We start from the raw sequence: 16,797 nt of genomic DNA on the forward strand, positions 1-16,797 counted from the left end.
ACACACACACACACACACACACACACACACACACACACACACACACACACACACACACTCTCTCTCACATATTTAGTAGATTTGTCCTCTCACAGAGGAGACAGACAGAGAGGAAGAGTGAAATTAGAGGCGTAACGTGAGTCTGGGTGGAGCACGACTGAGCACAACCACAAACTACTGTAAAACCAGCACAGCATTTCTGACCGTCTCGATGCCTGCGAGCGCTACAAACACCAGACACTTTCAGTATCACTTCCCTCGAGGCGATCAGGAACTTCACATGAGCTCTGCTGCTTACAGCACACGAGAACACAAACACCAGTCTGCAGATAGTTCAGTTCAGTCTAGTACTCAGACACTACGGAGCCCCGCACATGGCATGCAGGAAAAAAATAGCAGGCTAAATCGTGTGCACGATTTATATATATTTTTCTTGCATGTCATGTGCGGGGCTCCGTAAGACAACAATTTTGTGTAAAATAAATGTATTTCATTAGCTGTAAATTAACTCTAACATTTAATACATTTAATAAATAATGTGTATATTCTCATATTATATGTGTATAAACTTTAATAAATAACATGAGTGTGTGTGTGTGTGTGTGTGTGTGTGTGTGTACATTTTAAAATGTTATTTAAAACAATATTTTCATATTTTAAAATATTTATTTTTTATCCTTTGGCAGAACACAGGAAAACAGAATTGTGCGATATAAACTCAAAATAAATATTCACAATTACCTTTTAAATTTTTTTCCCCGTGGTGGGAACAAGTTTTCATACAAACACAAATCAAAAGTGTTTAATTCATGTTTAAAAATAGTTAAATATAACAAGGTAATAACTCATTTTTAAGTGTAACTTAATTTAAAATTGATAAAAATTCTAATGTATTTTATTGTTACATTTAACAAATTAAGCATGAATTAAATAAGCTGTTTAAATTGTCTATTTAGACAGTGTTATTTTTTAAATAATACACTAAAATTATTTTCTCCATTTTATTTGTAAGTGGCAATCTTTTCATTTTAAATGCATGACATGCTATCAACATGTTAATTAAAGTACCACTTATTTAAAATCAAAGCTAATTAAAAAACCTAGTCAACCGTACTAATTTACTGGTTGTCCCATCTCTACTAGAGACATGAACAATATGGCAAGACACTTTAATAAAATGCTTTTGCGGCTGAATCTTGACATTTATGTGGATATCTGGCTCTGTGCGGCTCACGAACACAAGGTTTTTCAGGCAACTGTTCACAAGCGCAAAAAGCCTTCAGAAGGTCCTCAAACATGTCGTTATAAAAGCCGCGGTACGGGCTAATCAGGGGCTTTCTATCGGATCTCCGCCACAAACACACACAAACACCTGCAGCGATGAACAGTGAGTGTTGAGCAATGCTGAGGTGTGTCGCTAAACAGCTGCGCTCTCAATGCATTCACTTCCATTCGCAATGCAGAGCGCTGGGATTATCCTCTGCTGCTTACTTAAGAAAAAAGAAACCTTGAAAAAGCTGAGGACGTGCATGAAATCCAAAGGCAGTGGGACTCAAGCTGTTTGAATTCCATGTGTTGCTCAAGGTTTCTCTATTCTCTCAAGCAGCCTTGAACACGAAGAGCCGTTATAGCGAGTCATTCAAACACAATTGTTTGAAAAATAAGTGACGTGGGTTTGCTAGAACAAGAAAGGGAATGGAGCTGTGAGCGTGTGCATCCCGCTGCCACTCTTAGCGCTAAACAACCCTAGGATATCGCCACTAAATGCAATGTTATTCACTGTGCTCTGACATTTCTGCTCCTTTATGAACACATGCTTTGACTGAACAAACCAGACCAAAAACAAGTATAAATAAACCAAAACTAAACAAACACAAACCAAACCAAAAACAATACCAGCACAAAATAAAATAAAATAAAAACAAACAATACAAGCACAAAATAAAACAAACACAAAACAAAGCAAACACAAAATAAACCAAAATTAGCACATAATCCAAAACAATCACAAAATAAACTAAAAACAAAATAAGCACAAAAAAAAAACCAAACCAAAAACAAAATAAGCACCTAAACAAAATTAAACAAAACAAGCAGAAACCAAACCAAGCACAAAGCACAAAATAAACAAAAACCCAAACCACACCAAAACCAAAAACACAGTCAACACAAAATAATACAAAACAATCACAAAATAAACTAAAAACAAAATAGATTTTAAAAAATCCAAACCAAACCAAAAACAAAATAAGCACAAAACAAATAAAAAAACTACATTTTTGAGTGTGGGGTGATTTTTAAGCTCTTATCTTTGTGTACCAGCAGGAACCAAAGAGAAACACAAAACACAAATCTGTAAGATTATGCTTGTTTTGATTACATGTTCAGCTCTATATCTGACAAACAAGAGAATCACATTTCCTTTATACAATCTCACCCCAAACTATCCTTTGTGGTCTGTTTTGTGCTATAAAGCTTACGCTGAAGGAATCTAATATATAAGAAGTCTTCTCTAGAGAGAGTAATGATAGCTTCATGATACTGTTGATTATGAAGCGTTGCTGATTTATACGGTAAAAACACTCGAAACTGAAAGAGCATTTCTCTTTGTCTGCACTGGCTCTCCTTTGTTCCGTGAGTCTGTCTGCAGCCGCAGGTAAACACAGCCGAGGCAATGAGTGCAGCGCTAATAACAGCCCTCACATATTCATATGTATTTATAAATCCAAGCAACCGGGCTCGAAAGCAGAGCTGTCACTGTAGCAAAGACATGGCCTTATTCATAAGGCGTGTTTATTTACGACAGGTGGGTGATTCTCAGAGGAAAGGACGGCTTGTTGAACAGCTCAAGGCTTTGCCAGCGGATCCTGCTGTTCCTCTTCACGTGTGCTTTACTGACGGAGGACAGCGTGTGCTCGCACAGGAATCTCAGACTGGATATTTAGTCTGGTGGAAATACACTGACGGTTTGCTCTGACAAGGCAATCTAGTCTAAATGAATGTCTTGATTGCATACGGGAGAGGAAAAACAGAACCTGTCTAAACCAAGCTGAACATTAACAGTAGTGCGGCTGACTAGTGTTTGCATGTTTAGTTTCCACATTTAGCAGCGGTGTGTTTTAATTAATGTGCTGTGCTTTGGCTGTTAGATAGTTTGCACAGTAAAAATTCATCCAATAGTTTTTTTTTTTAAATACATTTCTTTATTGATCAAGGATGCATTAAAAGGATCAAAAGTGTCAGTAAATACATTTATAATGTTACAAAAGATTTCTATTTCAAATAAATGCTGCTCTTTTGAACTTTCTGAAATCCTGAAAAATAAAATGCATCACGGTTTCCACAGAAATATTGTGCAGCACAACTGTTTTCAACATTGATAATAATCAGAAATGTTTCTTGAGCAGCAAATCAGCATATTAGAATGATTTCTGAAGATCATGTGACACTGAAGACTGGAGTAATGATGCTGAAAATACAGCTGCGCATCACAGAAATACATTACAGTTTAACAGAGATTCACATAGAAAACAGCTGTTTGAAACTGTAATAATATTTCACTGTTTTTACTGTATTTTTGATCAAATAAATGCAGCCTTGGTGAGCAGAAGAGACTTCTTTCAGAAAAATTAAAAAATCTTACCAACCCCAAACTTTTAAATGCTATTGTATATTCCAATTTAGTTTATAATTATCAATTAACGTTCCTGTGGTTTGTGGCTAATTTAATTTAAATTGTAACTCGTGAATTGAATGGAAGCCAATTCTTCACTTCTATATTTTGCCTGACATGCATTAGGAAGGTGAAATCAGTCAGTCATGATTTCATGTCGACTTCACAATGTTTTTAATATGAATGTATCTGAGCAGAAGAATCAGTGGATCATGGCGAGATCTGCTGGTTTTCACCCATCGAGCGCAGCATGTCGACGGCCTGCAAACATCTGCACAGCTCCATATCACCAGAATTAAACATTACAGAAAAAGATCTCTGATCCGTCGTCTACTGTCTGACTATCAGCCTGAATGGATCCTTGCACGGTTCACAGGTGTGTGTAAACACTGAGTCAGTGTTTGGCTCAGGCGTGTTCACGCTCTCAATCTGCTGGAGGACGCCGGCGCTCCAAAGACAGGGCTATTTTGGGAAGGGTCAGCACACAGAGATGGGCGCTGCTGCGAGGCGGAGCGGGAAAATGATTCACACGACCAAAACAAAACCTACAGCCAAACTTAACCAGGGATTGAGGACTGAATGCGCAGCGTATTACTCCAGTCAACATGAAATCAGCGCTTTAATGCACTGGAGCAAAAGTGCTTTACTCCAGTGCATTACTCCAGAGTACTACTCCAGCATATTAATCAATCACTTTACTCCAGCGCATTACTCCAGTGTACTACTCCAGAGTACTACTCCAGCGCATTACTCCAGAGTACTACTCCAGTGCATTAATCCAGTGTACTACTCCAGCGCATTACTCCAGCGCATTACTCCAGAGTACTACTCCAGCGCATTACTCCAGCATATTAATCCATCACTTTACTCCAGAGCATTACTCCAGAGTACTACTCCAGCGCATTAGTCCAGCATATTAATCCATCACTTTACTCCAGAGCATTACTCCAGAGTACTACTCCAGCATATTAATCAATCACTTTACTCCAAAGTACTACTCCAGCTCTTTACTCCAGAGTACTACTCCAGCACATTACTCCAGTGTACTACTCCAGCGCATTACTCCAGTGTACTACTCCAGCGCATTACTCCAGAGTACTACTCCAGTGCACTACTCCAGCATATTAATCCAGCACATTACTCCCGCATTCATTCACAGATACACACAGAAGAGTCATGATTAAAGGAAGAGACGGTCACCAAAAGGAAAACCAAGATGTTTGTTTCTTGATACCAAGCATAACTGTGTGACTGACTATCATAATTAAACTGTTTAATTAACTCCTATAAACCCTAAAATTATGAACGTATTCAAATCATATATTTATAGTTCTGGCTTTTGATTGGTCAACAGTATTACTGTCCCATGATGCCACAGGATGTTATCCAATTTTATTGTACTGAATTATATTTGCAATAACCACCAACTAATGGCCTACATTACATGTCAAACATATTGTTGACTGGAATTAATAATAAATGCAATTTTTATTACATTTTTGCAATAAATGCAATTTTTATTAATTTTATTTCATTATATAATATTCCTATCTGTTCTCTCTGTCACTAAGGCTTATAGACAACCCTCTACATTGCGAGTAAATCACTCACATATGCGACTAAATCTTACTCTGGGCGACTAAATTTCCATCACTTTACTCCAGAGCATTACTCCAGAGTACTACTCCAGCGCATTAGTCCAGCATATTAATCCATCACTTTACTCCAGCGCATTACTCCAGAGTACTACTCCAGCGCATTACTCCAGAGTACTACTCCAGTGCATTACTCCAGCATATTAATCCATCACTTTACTCCAGCGCATTACTCCAGAGTACTACTCCAGCACATTACTCCAGTGTACTACTCCAGTGCATTACTCCAGAGTACTACTCCAGCGCATTACTCCAGTGTACTACTCCAGCGCATTACTCCAGAGTACTACTCCAGCATATATTCTTTGTTGTATTTTGCTGTCAAATTAACGGAGCTCCTTTGGAATTCTTCATCTTTTAAGAACTGCCGGTTTCTCCGGTAGTGGGCGGAACTAATGCACAAACAGCAATCTCATTGGCTGGCGCTCACCTATTATCGTCCCTGTTTTGATTTCAGCAAATCAGTTCGAGCGAACGCACACAACCTGATTAATATTCATGAATCCAGTAGCTCATTAATCCTTGGTGCGTTTTATATTGTTCTTATTAGTAGAATTCGTATCATTATTATCTAATCAGTATTTTTGTTAGTTTTTCCCCAGTTTAAATATTTTTTTACAGAAACACTGAATGACCAAAAAAGTACCACCACCAGTCCGAAGTTCAGTTAAAATGACTAATATGCATTCATACATGGCTATCAAGTTTTAATTCTAATTACTAAGTTCTATCATTAAATAATATTGATTATCATATTATAATGCTTGACTGACTGATGTTAAGAGTGTACTTTCAGATATTTATAAAACTGTGCCATTTTATAAACAAATATATATATATATTTATCAGTCTGGTGAGTAAACAACAAAAGTTACTAGCCAATGGCGATTCAATTGCCAAGGTGTTCGTAGAGGGCTGATAGACAAACTTTTTTTTTTTTTTTACTTTTAAACAAGACTTTGTCAAACCAACATTTAAAAAATAATTTATTTCTGCTTTCTTGCAATACTTCTTTCATACCATTCTGCATTTAGTTTGCTACTTCAAATTCAGTTCAACTGGAACTTGAAAAGCAATGTCAATTCATCAGTTATTTTCAACAGTAATAATATTTCACAATATTACTGTTTATACTGTATTTTTGATCAAATGAATGCAGCCTTGGTGAGCAGATGAGACTTCTTTCAAAAACGTAAAACATTTTACTGACTTCTAACTTTTGAATGCTAGTGTATATTCCAATTTTGTTTACAAATTCCAAGTCAACTTCCTGTAGTTTGTAATTAACTCAAATTTATTGCAGTGCTTTCTTTCATGCAATTCTGCATGTAGTTTTCTACTTCAAATTCAGGAGTTCAATTGGAACATGAAAAGCAATCTCAATTCAACTCTGACTGGTTCACAATCCAGTTGAATTAAGTTTCATCAACCTTCAAAACAAAAAACTTGATTGCAGCATCACTGAAAGTAATAGCCTGAGTTTCTGGGAGTCAGCTGAGGTCTATGGAGTCAATGCCGCAGGCCTGAAACAAATGAGTGTGTGTTTGTGTCTCACACGATCTAACACTTTATTTCTCCATCACGACTGGCTGCGCAGCCGTTCCTAATTCTTCAGCTGTTATTCCATCACTGTGGAGAACCAAACTCCAGAGACACACGACACACGTGAGCTACGCTGGACCAAACGTGAGCACATCAAAGCTGGAAGGCTTTTGTTCTCTGTGAGGATGAAGACTGGCTTTAACGAGGACTTCGCCATGGGATGATGTTGCTGTCAGCTCACATTCTCCTGCTGTCATCTGTTGACTTTCACACGACTCCTGCTGGAGTAATGAACCATATTCAAGATATTCATCGCTCACATGAACACACGTCAGTCAGAACAGAGCTTCTGATTCAGATTTATTCTCTTTATTTTGTCTTAAAGGGATAGTTCATGCAAAATCACAACTTAATGTATCTGCATGTAGTCCAAACCTGTATGAGATTCTTTCAATGGAACAAAACGTATTTTGAAAAAAAAATTTTTTTTTGTTCATACAATGAATGTCAATGGGGTCCAAACTGAACATTCTGCAACATATTCTCTACAGCGTTCTGCAGAAAAATTAAATGCATTCTGGGTTGGAAGGACATGAAGCGGAGTATCCCAAGTTCAGTTTGGGGTGAAGTATTTGGGCCATTTATTAGTCATCTTCATCTTCATCTTTTCCTATCAGAGGACTTCACAAAACTCTTGAAATATATAAAGGGGTCATGAAATGCATTTTTTTTTTTTTATTATTATTTTATAATGTTTTCTGAGGTGCACTTATAGGCTTAGCATGGTTTCTTCATAATTTAGATATAAATGGTCATTTTCTCACCTGATTTGAGTGCTCTGTTGGAAGGGGCGTGTCTGCTGTGAGACTCGAAGGAAATGCCCACTCTTATGATTGGCTAACAACTTTGCATATGAAATGAGCATTGCATGTGGAACTCTCTCAAAAACTTTTACTGCGTTTTTTTACTGTAACCAATATGAACTGATGGTGAAAAGCATTGATTATAGCGTTATATTAGAGCATTGAAGGTTGCAGTGCTGCACTGTAGCTGAACACAGCCATGTCTACTGACACACCATGATCACAATGATCCAATACTTTCATCATAACTATAACAATGAAAACACCACGTAAATCAGAGACTCTCCATTTCATGAGCCCTTTAAGAACGCCTGTTGAAACATTAAAGAGGAATACTTTAATTACGTTATGGAATAAAACAGATCATTACATTAATTTGTCGTTCATGAAAAGCATGCAGTTTTGAGTCACTCAACTCAATAATGCTTTCAATGAGCCCAATTCAATCTGATTAGGAGCATCTAAACCATTTATAAATGGACGGAATGTCTGCAGGATTTCAGTCTCAGGAATCAAAAGGATGGAAGCGGTTTCATCTAATGCCAAACACAAAGCAAGAAAGAGAAAACCTCAAGACAATGACTACTGATTTTGGGAATCAATTGCAATTGGATTTCACATCTTTGGAGCCTCTGGCTTCAACCTCTAATGCAGTAATTGAATGATCTGGCATTGAAAGCCAAGTGCTGTTCAATGTCTTTTCGGCAGAAAGCTCCTGCATGCTCTCAGCCGCCAAGGCAATTCATCGGTGTAATCCAAGCACGCAGCCGAGAGTCTGAATCGGTGGGCTGTTTGTGCACCGTCCCTTTAGCTCTCTGAATGGCAGACAGGGGATCGACTGAAGAGCGTGTGGAGTTTTCAGAGCCGAGCTAATTAATCTTCATCCTGACGTAAATTGGTAAAGTGGTTGGGTGGGTGGGTTAGCATTCCTAACAACAAATCTCGCTCGATTAAGCTTGAAAGACTCTACCAAACTGGAAAAAAGACCCGATACGAATGTCAGAATCAAAATGTAATGCTGTAATGGGGCATGCTTCATCAAACTGGAAAATAAGCAAGAAAAAGAAACGGCTTTACTGATATATGTGCAAGAAAAAATGGTTTTATGGCCACAAATTACGAATCTGTTTCGATTTACCTAGAGAACAAATTAGTAATCATGGAAACAAATTCTTAATTCATGCATACAATATCTCTGATCAATCGTGCACAATATAAACAAAATTTACCCAATTTATTAAAGTTTTAAATGGACCAATCACCTGTTAACGTCACCAAAAAACAAACATGAAATTGTCATCTGAATTACTTTGATATTCACCGCAGTACTGAGTGATTGATTATCATGCTGTGCGTGTGTATAACACGGTAGCCCAAAGAACTGAAAGAATACTATGGTATTTCATGTCTACAAACTGCCATATTTACATGGTACAAGTCCAAAAACCAGCCTGGCATGGTAATATTGGTCATATTAATTGTGTAGTGCAAGTTAAGATTGTTTTCTGTTGCTAATATTTAATGATAGCTGATGGCGAAACACTCACGCAGGTACTGGCACAGCTGTTTCTCCAGGCCCATAATCCATCTCGATATTTCAAAGTCTATCATGAAGACAGACTGTTGTAGGCTAAACACCAGAGCAGACTGTGCAAATAAACATGCAATGAAGCTGCAGAGCAGACTGAAATCAACACAAGACACACCAGGGTCTGGCCTGATGAGCGGGATTTAAACAGCAGTAGTATACAGTCCTGTTTTAACTGCTGAATACACGCTTCTGTCGTAACATATACGGTTTAGTTATGAAAAGGAGTGACGCTTGAAGCAACTACCAACATTTTGAGGCATCACAACTTAATTCTGAGAGCTCAATAGATTGTATATGTACTACTGTATATGAACCAAATCATTACAGACAAGCAGACATCTGTGCGTACAATTTGGCAAATAAATCTTCTGATTACAAGTTTTTCTGTTTGGCTGTTACGTGTCAAAAGCAGCTTTTATTTTGACAGCGATAAGAACGGCAGCACCTGAGCACAGATATGAGTGTAATCTTTAAATGCATGATTTCAAACTACGTTGCACTGCATCCAGTTTGCTGCTGTGTCATATTCATGTCATATATGTCATTGTTTACTATGTAAAATGACATCTGTCATCCACTATTTATAGTAGTCTTCGAAACCATAGTGGACATTGTAGACTGCACTCATTCAATCCCATAATGCACCTCAATAATGAGCGTACATGCGACGTACACTGAACAGCTAGCCGTTAGAGAATACCATGCACTATATCGGTGGAGTGATGTAGGGAACAGTGAATGCGGGAAGAAGTCGACTGATTAATCGGCACCGATAACCGATTACTGGAACAATCGGTTATCTGCAAAAATCCCTACCAATATTTTTTCCGGGTTGCTGGAGCGGCTGAGAAGGTCTGCTGTTATTATACAGTACGAGAGCGGCCTCTAGAGGCAGAACTGTGCTGTTTGCTCTGAAACGTGAGAACGCACAATGCACAGAGTGGAAGACTTCACTGACTTCACTTTTATTTTTGTAATAACTAGGTATGTAATGATTAACCACGAGCCGGTCGAAAATCGATGCAAATATGTGACGATTCAAATCGGTTGAGATGTTAAACGAATCGCGATACAGTTGGGGGTAGGGGTTTATATGAATGTATCTCTGAGGGGAACTGACTATCTTTAGAAAAGTTTACGTGGTATTTTCTTTTCATCTTGCCTCTGAACAATGCATATTAAAGTAGCGTTCATAAGCGCTGCGCTGCTTTGCTTACAGCGGTAACCAAGGAAACACTGTATCACTGCTGTTCATAAGTGCCACCTGCTGGCAGAGAGTGATCTGCGTCTCGTTCAGCTCGTCTGCTGTTTCATTCAGATATGTTTTATGTAGTATAGTTTCACAAAACTAAAGTCAGAGCATTCTGTTTTTGCTTCAAATTTCGAAATGATACAGTCTAATTTAGATTCAAAACTACTCATACTGCATGTATGCTGCATCTTTGTTTGGATCATGATTAAAATCCAGTGGTTGCCTCTCATTTTAAATGGAAAGAGCACAGACAAAGCCTTAGTTTGTTCATATTAAGATATTTATTTTATTTGTTTTACTTGTTTGATTTGGTGTTTGTTTTAACATTTCAATGTAGTTTTGTTATATTTCAATTTCACAAAGAAACGTGCAGCAATAGCCTAATAAAACGACACATTTTTATTTACTGTATAATGTCTTCAATCTCATTTTGTAAAAAAACAATCGTGAGAAAATCGAATAGTGAAATCAAAATCGTGAATCGAATTGTGAGTTGAGTGAATCATTACATCCCTAGTAATAAGGTTAAACACTATTTTACTGGAATTTTATGTTTGTTTTCGTTATCCGTTGATTCATTGGTTATCGGCCACTGCAGTCCAACCTAGTTATTGTTATAGGTAAAACCCACTATTGGTCAACCTCTAAATGAGGGTATAAGGGCTGATTTCAGATGTAGACAAAAAACTATGTAGTGTAGGACGTCATCAATATTTTTGCTTCAAGAGAATGACTGAAATTTTTAAAACATTTAACAGCTAAAGGTGAATTTTGTCAACATCTAGGAGTAAACAGCTCATAAACCTGCCTTTAAATGTAGGTTGAAAATGCTGTGTCTAGCCGAGGCTAACACTGTGCCCAGACTCCAAACGGCACAAAGGAAGGCTCCAGAGCCAGCTGCAGTGATTCAACAGAGCAAGGAGCTTCGCATCACGTGGGTTCTTCGTCAAAGAAAGCCTCTCCGCGCAGCTCCTCGCGCTCACTTTCTGCGTGCAGCCGAATTAATTACACTGTTTCCTGGCAACCACGATCCCTGCACGAGCGTCACACACAGAGAGCTAGCATTCGAGACGCGCCCTTCCCCCTTCAGTCCGATCCAACAGTGCACAGGAGCCCAGAGTCATTTCCATAGGTCAGTGCTCGCCCCTAACCCCTATCTGCCCATTACTGCCAGGCTTTTGTCCTCCACAGATCTGGGTTTGGGTGTGAGGATCTCAGATGGACCCCGTCAACCTCCACCTCCCCCACAATGCCTTCTGCTATACGTGTCTTTGTCTGCACACGATAAAGAATCACACTCTTGGTAAGGAAGGCCCTGACAGCTCTCCCATATATGTTCATTCACACCCAAATCACAAAAAACGCTTGCATTCTAAAGTAGGTCCACATGGGGAATGGATGCATGAGTACGGTAACGTGTTAAACCGAGCTGAAAATGCTAGAATGTTATTAGCAGAAAGCATTAGTTAATTAGCAAACATATTTAAAGCTGTGCAATACCTAATTTCTGAACGATTAGCAGCACCAAATAGAACTACAATCTGTCTGAGCGACTCTAATTGTTAATATGAGAATCTCTGTTCATCTCAGTGAGTTAGAAAGCTAACGCAGGAATCGACAGATAGGAAAAAAATACAACTCCTTGTTCCATACTATGGAAGTCAATGGCTACCGTCGACTGTTTGGTCTGCAAAAGATCTTCTTTAATGTTCAACAGATGAAAGAAGCTCATGCGGGTTTGAAATGACATGAGGGTGAGTAAATGATCCTCTATAAACAAACAAAGAGAGACGCAAGCGTGCTGAGCATGTGACGAGTTTCCAAATTCAGTGAGCTTTTCTGAGAATGTATATTTGACGTATGCTGCAGTAAGTTAGAGCAGACTCCAATGTGAAACAGCTAAACAAAGAAAATCACCCCAGTGAGCATATTTCACTAACAGAGTCCTCTTTATGAACACATTATCAGGTTTATTTAAAAGATGCATCTCATGAAGAAACAGACGACTCACAGGTCATTAGCCAAGTATCCACTGTTTTCCTAACAAGCCTACTGTATTCTAGATTATGTTTGGGGACGTTCCACTCAAAAAGAATGAAACAAATCATTTCACATCATGAGGCTGTGCTACAAAAAATCCTTATCCATATTTGACTGAATGAGCTGTCAATTTTCCTATGTTCTGTTTCAGACATCAGGAGAATAACGTATTTTACTATGATATGATTTAACAAGGATATCTAAAGAGCTCTTTTCAGTCGCCTGATTGTTTTCAATGTTTTTTTCTTTGGATTTCACTGTAACAATTTGAAAAAGACAACATATACTGCATGTTTGTGGTTTAATTTATGATATATGCCATCAATAATTCTCCGAATGCACTGAAGAATCTCTGTTTTTTTCTCCCCAAATCCTCACGTCTCTTTCCAGGTTTGTTTTCACACGGATGCTTTAAAACGTAATTGTCGTTCTCGTCTAATCCCTATTAGAAGTGTGAATGTTTCTAAAGCAGGTAAATGATTGTTATCTGTCAAAATGACGGAAATCAGTGAAATATTATCACTCAGTGTTAATGTTAATGAACATTTTGGATTAAGGCAATGTATGTTACATAATACAGACATATTTTAACTGCAGAGGAGTTTCTGGGGTTATTCATGGTCTGTCGTAGTCCTTTCTTAATGCTTTTACACTGTTAGATTTCCTTTTAATGTTGGATGGTTGAAGGTGAGTAGAATAATGAAACCTCACCGTGTTCAGTTTGTGAAAATCCTTACTATTGCGTTCACAGAGTGAATCTTTCCCTGATTGTTTACAGTTTAACAGAAGTTACTCTCATGCAAAAAGCATCATAGGTTGTAGGAAAAAAGTGGATATTTAACGAATAGTGAAGAGTCTGGTGTCTGTACACACAACAGATAACAATTACTTCAGGATGACTCTTCTAGCAAGGTTTATAGGACGCCAGATCGAACTGGTGTTTCACTGACAGTGGCCCAGTTGTGAGCGGCTGGCGATCACAGAGGAACACACAGCTCCACACTTTCTGTTTCCCGAGGCCTGTCGGGGAGCAGCGCAGTCTGTGGCCGTAAGTAGAGCCGGAGACGGCTTTTCTATGACACTCCAAAACCTGACTGAAGCTGACGCGCTAATAAGCCTTCAGAGAGAACGGCCAGTAAACCGTCAAAGGCGATGCTTGAACACCAACTTTTCTGGCAGATTTTCTCTCAGCCCGAGGCTCTGCTAATTGCTAGTGTGTCAGAGCACATGACGGGCTGTTCTTTATAAATACCCGGCGCTCCAGGCTCCTCGGAGACACACGGGGATCATAAACCTGCCGAGTGGACAGGCACCGTCTCCATTCGGAGAAAGGAGCCGCAGGAGAAAGGTGGAGCACGCTGTAAAACCGGCAAAGCTCCCTTTCAGATCAGCCAGTAAAACTAATGAGTGCAATAGAAGCCAGGACTGGATTCCAGCACACAAAAGCATCCGAAGAGGAAGAAGACATCGGATTCTGGAGCTCACTGCACAGATACAGATTCATTTGACCCATTTAAATGGTTAGTTAACCTGAAAAAGAAAATTCGGTCATCATTTACTCAAGACTGATTCTGAAAGTGTCAATATTTAAAAACAGTGTGTAATCTTTAGCAAATTACAAAATGAATATCCATTTTTCATGCTGTACATTATGTGGTGACAAACTGATTGTAGTTGTTACTGTTTTCATTTTATTTAGACAACACCGTATCATTAAATATAACCATTTATTGGTTATCAGCAATAACATGAAAATAATAACAGCTTATCAGCATCGGCCAATATAACAACAATGACACTGGTGACCCCTAACAATAACAAAACAATATTTAAAGTCGTTATTTACCAGTTTTGACGTCAGTGACTCCAAATTCGATTGGTTGTGGGTGTATCTCTTGACCAATCGTGTGAAGTATGAATATGGATAAGATTTGTGAGCTGCTGTGAAATGGGAAGCTTTTCAGTGGAATAATGACTTTAATTTTGGTCTTTTCCTGACATACAGCCACTGCATGAGTTCAGGAGAAATACTGAATATTTCTTGCATTAGAATATAGAGTCATATGAACCACTTCTATGACGGTAATTTCTGAAGAACAACAACAGCATCTGTTCCAATACACGTTGTTTAAAAGTTTCTACTGAATGAAGTCTCTTCTGCTCACCAAGGGTGTGTTTATTTGATCAGAAATACAGTAAAAACAGTGAAATATTACTATCATTTCAAACAGCTGTTTTCTATGTGAATCTCTGTTAAACTGTAATGTATTTCTGTGATGCGCAGCTGTATTTTCAGCATCATTACTCCAGTCTTCAGTGTCACATGATCTTCAGAAACGGTTCTTTAAGCCGGGACAACAGGCGGTGTGGGGTCACAGAAATGCTTCAGATTCCCGTCCCAAAGACAACATTATTGTAGTGAGCATGCATCAGATGCCCGCTCTAGAGATGACATGTCAGATGCAAAGATTGATGGTAAATCTGTTGGAATTACTATTTTTTAGCATTTACAAAAAAACTATATAAGTGAAAATATTGTATGATAATATTGTACAATTATAACAATTCAATTTACAGCTCCTTCATAAACTGAGTGTGTGCATAGAAAAGCAAAAACAGATGGATGCACATTCATATGCCATAAATGCAGATTGAGTTTTTACAATTCATGCATTTACAGTGAACATGAAACAAAAGCTGACATGATTTATTTGTTAATATGCATCTACTAAACACAAAATGGACTGCAAACACCATTTCACGTTGACTTTAAGCATGATTCATATACGGTGCCAATAAAGCAACACTCCCTGATTTACTGAAGGTGACACGATGCCAGTGACAATAACCGTGCCTTCAGACAAAGCAGAATTATTCCACCCAGTGTGACTGAAGTCTGCAGTCATGTCCACCTCAAAAGTGCATGTGACAAAAGTGATTAAGAGGTAGAACAAACCCACAGGACATCACAGGAACATTTACAAATACTCTGGTTAATAGACGAAGAAAACTGTCTCAGTGTGGCACCCACTCATGCTGTCTAGTTAGCCAGCTCAGGAGGCTTCGAGACATTCTTCAGACTATCTACACAAACATCTGACATCACCCTGTGTTTACATTACTCCAGCAATGAACGTGTTTAAACAGTCAGTTATCTCCTAAATCACTACTCCTAAAAACATGTTTATAGGCTATAGAAACACAAATGGACACACATCAGACAGTCGCTAGCAGTTAACCAGCTTTACTGAGTTTTAGCATTTTAATTCGCTTTGAAAACTAAAGTGAAAACAAGTTAGCCAAACAGCTAAAGCTAATACAAAAGTCAAACGAGGGGATGAAACATGCTTTTAAAATATACCAAAAGCCAAAGAAAATGCATTAAAGTTACATTCTGAGAAAAATTCCCACTATTTATAACTTTAAAAGCATTATCTGCAGTTAATATTTTTTCGGACAGCTAGCCCGATCCAGCTTAGCTAAATAGGTGAAAAACGCCATATATGCCGTAGTTTAAGATTATTTATTTAAATAAGTGAAACAACTTTTTTATCTGGTAAACAGTAAATACAAAGCTATTTATGAGCTGTGACGATTAAGAGGCGAGAGCAAAATAAAGTCCGAGTAACGGTAAAAACAAACCGATTCACTTCATCGATATCATCGGTTTATGAAATGAGCTATGAGCCATATACAACACCTGTGTGTGTGTGTGTGTGTGTGTGTGTGTGTGTGTGTGAACGCATTCAGTCCGCTCCGGTATCAAACGCAATCCGGTGTGATATGAAGGAGTTTCTCCGCTTTTCTTCTCTTTCGTGAAGGAATAACGGAGGCCCTCTCTTTCTCTCTTTCTCTCTCTCTCTCTGTCTCTCTGTGTGTGTGTCTCTCTCTCTCTCTGACCTGCGCCATCTTTGTAGAAAGACTCTCTTTGGGGCTGCAGTTGCTCGCAAACAAAGAGCAGCCCTCCGATGGCCCCCGGACGAACGGCATTGACGGGCGCTGTTCGTACCTTCAGTGTGCTGGATCCTGGCTCCAAAGAGCAGCTGCCAGACGAGATGATCATAAACACTGATAACCACAAACACAATCACCTACAATCAGACTGTAAACATCTCCAGCAGTAATCACACACACACACACACACACACACACACACACACACACACACACACACACTCACA

At 38.6% G+C, this 16,797-nt stretch overlaps 1 protein-coding gene across 1 annotated transcript in view; it reads right to left on the reverse strand.

The window, feature by feature from the left end:
• The window catches only part of LOC107655682 (TGF-beta receptor type-1-like), a 42,196-nt gene that overhangs the window by 24,683 nt on the left and 716 nt on the right, over positions 1-16,797 (reverse strand). The window lies entirely within an intron of this gene.

Source organism: Sinocyclocheilus anshuiensis, unplaced genomic scaffold (assembly GCF_001515605.1).
Source record: "Sinocyclocheilus anshuiensis isolate Anshui unplaced genomic scaffold, SAMN03320099.WGS_v1.1 scaffold631, whole genome shotgun sequence".
Taxonomy (NCBI): Eukaryota; Metazoa; Chordata; class Actinopteri; order Cypriniformes; family Cyprinidae; genus Sinocyclocheilus; species Sinocyclocheilus anshuiensis.